This window comes from Littorina saxatilis, linkage group LG2 (genome assembly GCF_037325665.1).
Source record: "Littorina saxatilis isolate snail1 linkage group LG2, US_GU_Lsax_2.0, whole genome shotgun sequence".
NCBI lineage: Eukaryota > Metazoa > Mollusca > Gastropoda > Littorinimorpha > Littorinidae > Littorina > Littorina saxatilis.
In genome coordinates, this window is record NC_090246.1 from 36,404,166 (window position 1) to 36,409,231 (window position 5,066).

The window sequence follows — 5,066 nt, forward strand, 5'->3', positions numbered from 1 at the left end:
TTTTTAAAGTACAGACTAAATACTGAAGCTCTCTATTTCTCTTTAGTATGTTGGATTCAGGTGTACTTACTCACAGTTGCAGACAGATACAGATTCAAACACGTGTCGAGCGTAAAACAAAAAGTGAAACTAGAGAATAACATGAACCTGAAAACTTTTAAAATATTTGTACCCAGCACCAAATGAGATTATTGTAAAAAAAAAAAATGTAATACAAAGTGTGTGTGTTCTACATAAGACAGGAGAATTTACATAGCAACAGAAAACATGCTTGTAAATCACTGAGCACCAGTGTAGCTAACTTTGCCCGTCTCACACCTTGTTAATGTTAGTGTCACTGGTACGCAACCTGTTCTTCATGCTCTACTCTTTCCACCCGCGCTGCACTTTGTCCATCATTGACATTGTCCTCAGCTTGTGGTGAACTCGGATTTAAAAAAAAAAGCAGGACAGCATTTTTGAAAACATCTTCTCGCACTTTCAAAGAAATGTCAAATGCATAAACGGTGTCATAAAAAAGCACAGGCACTGTATCATTGGTTTGGCACTGTTGCAGAAAGTCCTTGTCATCAGCTTTCATTTTGGCAGAGCAAGCGACACCCACAGTCCGACGAAAAATGTCCTGCATGTCAAGGAACATTTGCACAATGTTGTCTTTGACAAATGTCAGTCCTCCTCGGTTAAGCACCGTTGTCATGTCAGTTGAAGAATCACAATCACTTTCTGACAGCTCACTGAACCTCAGTGCTTCTAAACAGCGCAGTTTCTCGTATCTGTATGCACCTTTCTTGAGGCCCCAAACTTTCTTTTTTAGTTTCTTCACCACACTCCCAGCAACATACCTGATCACATCCTTCCTCACACACTGGCACCGGTCGGTCATTCGCGTTGTCTTCCTGTTTGCACCCATAGGTTGCTTCGACCAGCCTTTCAAACATCCTGAGGCAAATGGAAGCTGATGCATGAGTCGACTTGGTGACCTCTGTAATGCTTGCATGGCTTGCGTAGTACAATGAGTGAGCCTTTTCCTTGGCCGCGTTCCGGAACTTCCCTCGTAGACCAAGGCATGACTCAAACACCTGAAGTTTGTCCCGAAGAACAGCACCTGTCAAACAGACCACAAAGTCTTACACTTGAACACATACAATAGAACCACCTTTGTATTACCTCAAACAATCTGAGAAAGCGGGTCTTTAAAAGGAGGCAGTCTTAAAATGAAGGAAAATTTACAGAAGTTATGCACAGACAAACTGACAAAATAAGGTCTTAAAAGGGAGGGATTATCAAATTGGGGGGGGGGGTGGTCCACTGTATATATACAATAATAGATTTTTATTAGTCCATATCTTGGGATAATTCCCTGCCTCGTATAACTTTAAAAGAAAGGCAAACACACACACCATTGTATCCAAAAAGAACACTTGCACATTGACAAGCTTCATATTGATTGATTGAAGTCTGGAATGTGTACGCGAATGATCAACAATAATTACACGTATGCCATACAGGGAGCACTGCTTACTTGTCATGTATATATGACAGCTTATTCTCAGCGTAACTGAATAACTTGAAATTTAAACTTGAAATTGTTTTACATTATAAGCAAAAGTGAAAACACTACTCCAACAAAATTGTATTCATTCATACAGTGTTTCTCTAAACACTTACAGTCCAAGGTTTTAACATGGCTTCACAGATCAGCTGACAGGCATTCATTTTCTGCAATCTCACTGCACACCTCTTCCAAAAGTGGAACTGTCACCTGTTGACATTTAAAAACACATGTAAATGTACACACAGTGACACAATAAAAAATCATGCGTAATGAGAATTATCCAAAAATATTATATGATGCACTGGTGTCAAATGTGTTATGGTATTTTATGTTATCACAGAATCTAAGTCTTGAAAAATACACATGTTCACACAAAAATATGGCAAATACCACATGAGACTGAAATATACACAAATCTGCAGTAACTTGACTGAGAAATCACAAGCGGGTGTAGTTGTAGGCATCACAATCACAAGACAAACAAATTCTGCCTTTATGTTTAATATTTTTTAACAATAAATGTTGCAAATGTAACGAATAACTTCTCACCTTTTGTGAAATAGTACTTTGAGCTTGACACACTTCTGACAAAAGTGGTGCTTGCTTCCTGAAACAAAATTATTCAATGATGAAAAGAACTGAATGTGGCAGTGTTCAAAGTGATATTCAAACTTGTATGTAACTATCAGTACCTATACTGTAAAACGAGAAGGCTATTGGCATGCTCGTCAATCAGTATGTGTCATTCAGTGTTTTGTGCTGTAACAATGAAATGCAATCAATGCAAGTTCGTGCAGTCTAGAAATAAATACAACAATAATTTCAATTGAAACCACAAACTAGTCAAATAAATTGTGTAAATAGTTGGACAAAGAGATGCTTATTAACCCAGGGAAATAACAGGATTTCTTAGCAAAACTTTCCCAACCCATTTACCTGATTCAGTCCGGCTTTTCTGCTTTTAACACTTACTTTCAGTTTCACTAGAATATAATATCACAACTACAAGAATAACAATGGAACAGGAATGAGATTTTGTTTTGTTTTTGTAAACTGCATCAGGATTTAACTAGTTTGGAAGCTCTGCTTACATACAAAATACAGACAGTGACGTTCAATCGTGGTGGCTGATCAGTGCACTGACTGAGACGGACGATTCGATTTGATCGCTTCACCACGCCTTTCCAACTATGTGCTCCCATACAGTTTTGGTAGATACATGCTTGTGCAAGTATGTTATTAGTATTACCAATATGAATCTTATTTTCCTTTCGATGGTCAGTTTTACTCACCTCTGTAACGGCAGTCACCTCTGCGAATGCTGTCGAAGAATCTAACCGAAAGTAAACATTCTGGGAATCTACGCGCATCGGCCTTGACGCAAGTTCAATACTGAGCCAATGAGCGCGGCGCGGCGAAGTTGGCCTCAATCTTCCCGCACCGTAGACCAGATTAGTAGGTGCTTGATTTTGGTATTTTGATTTTACATAACATTAAACCTTTCTTGGGGTTCATGGTCATGGCAACAGCCATAATAATATTATATCATGTATAATATTACATTTCAGCATATTTGAATTACATGTCATCATACCAAACTGTCATACATTTTTATTCCCACATCATTCTGATTGATCACAACCAAACCTACTATCAGTGGACACATCCAAATGTAAGCACCTGTTCTTGACAACTTTTAATCGATCTAAAAATAGCAACTTGTTGGGTCCTTTGCCGCCAACAGACACTGTTTGGCCTGTAGGTAATGTATTTTCTGATTTGTGCACAAAAGCTTTTTTTCTTTTTTCTTTTTTTTTAACATAACAATGTTTAATGTCACTGTATGTTTAAAAGACCATGGTCATATTTGTAAAAAAAATGTTAAATTAGAAAATAAATAACATTTTGGTTCATGATTTTTCCTACACCTGTGCTGAAAATAAGAAATAAAAATGTCGGTATATAAGTCGCTCAAATACAAGTAGGTTTGAATGGCTCGGTTTGAGTTTGTTGCAGTTGACCCTGCACAATGCGACCTATCATGTTTTTGCGATTTTGCCGTCACCCCTCCCATAGGGTGACGTATTTCACAACTTCCTGTGTTACATAAACTCTGTGATGACCAATTTTGCCTTCACTCCTCCCACAGGGTGACGGATTTCACAACTTTCTACAGATGAACAATGTTGCCTCCACCCCTCCCATAGGGTGACGTATGTCACAACTTCCTGTGTACACAAACTGATGACGTATTTCACAACAAAATGGTGCTGCCCATGGTCAACCTCGAAACTATCCGTATAGAATGGGGGCGTCCTCGCCCCCATAATGAACCACTTACACTGACAAAGTTTGATTTCTACTTGAATAAATGACAATTAGTAGACTTTAGGATTAGCACTGAGCCTGACATTAAAAAACAACTATGCAAGAAATGTTGAATTTTAATGTCCAATGCATTTTGTAAAATGCCTCGAGACCGTGAAAAGTGCTATAGGGTGAAGATTTTATTATCATAATAAGTTGTGCATGCCATACTCATTCTTTTTATATTTTGGTTTACATGTTATTCTTGATATGCATTCAATATAAACTAGTGTGATTCATTCATAGTTAATAATTATGTAAAGCGTGGAGAGTACAACTATTCGTGTATCGCGCTATATAAGCTCGCATTTTCATTATTAACATCTGACCACAGCCAGATACTGTCGTGCTCTTTCCGTATAGCCCCTGTTATTTTTTTGTTTATTATTTATTCAGTTGTATGACCGGTAGGTTTTTGAAGTTAAAAAAATACTCTCAATTTATATTCAGGCGATGCTGTGGCTTGATAATTTTTTCTTCTCATCTATTCAGTCTTTGTCTATTATTCGTCTGTGTTTAAACAGCCATTTGTGTTGTCCAGGCTCTATCTTTTTCAGTATTTTCTGCCGGTGTAACAGTTTTTGTTTGTGTTTTTTTAATTTTGATTTAATTGAATTGAAATTTTTTTTACCTTTGAGGCATAGTAAAGAAGTATCTGATTTGGAGATGTTTTCTTGCAAATTTCTGTTGTGTCCAAAGGCCATTTGCTGTGCTAAACCTCTTTTGATATGCTTTTTATGAAAAGCAATTAGGGACAGTTTGGGTCAATAGTACCCCTTTAAATGGAGTCCCTATCTACATTGTATTAAAACTGTAAGCATTGTCAGACCTGTACTTTTGTTGGTGTTAATTAAGGTAGCATTTGGTGCAGTTTTGTCTTCACGTATTTTGTATTGATTTTTCCCATGCTAATAAAACCTAGTCATATCAGATCTGAGTTCCTGTTTATGAATGGTATGCGTCACTGTGTACGGCCTCTTCTTCCAGTGGAACAAAATGCTCCCAACAGGAACGACGTCTCAATCAAATAATCGAATGACAAGCTAGTCAAAACTGCTTTTGGTACAATGAAAACAATTCTTCAGCATTGGTCTTACGCTATGTGGTCTACACAACTTGATTTACGACAAAAACACCAAACCAT

General features: G+C 37.5%; 1 long non-coding RNA gene across 1 annotated transcript; it reads right to left on the reverse strand.

The window, feature by feature from the left end:
* Positions 1-493: 493 nt before the first annotated feature.
* Positions 494-3,258, reverse strand: LOC138958888 (uncharacterized). The gene is made up of 4 exons (XR_011453539.1): positions 2,848-3,258; positions 2,105-2,162; positions 1,669-1,762; positions 494-1,105 (listed from the first exon to the last, which is right to left on the reverse strand). It is a non-coding gene; the product is annotated as an uncharacterized lncRNA (long non-coding RNA).
* Positions 3,259-5,066: the final 1,808 nt, after the last annotated feature.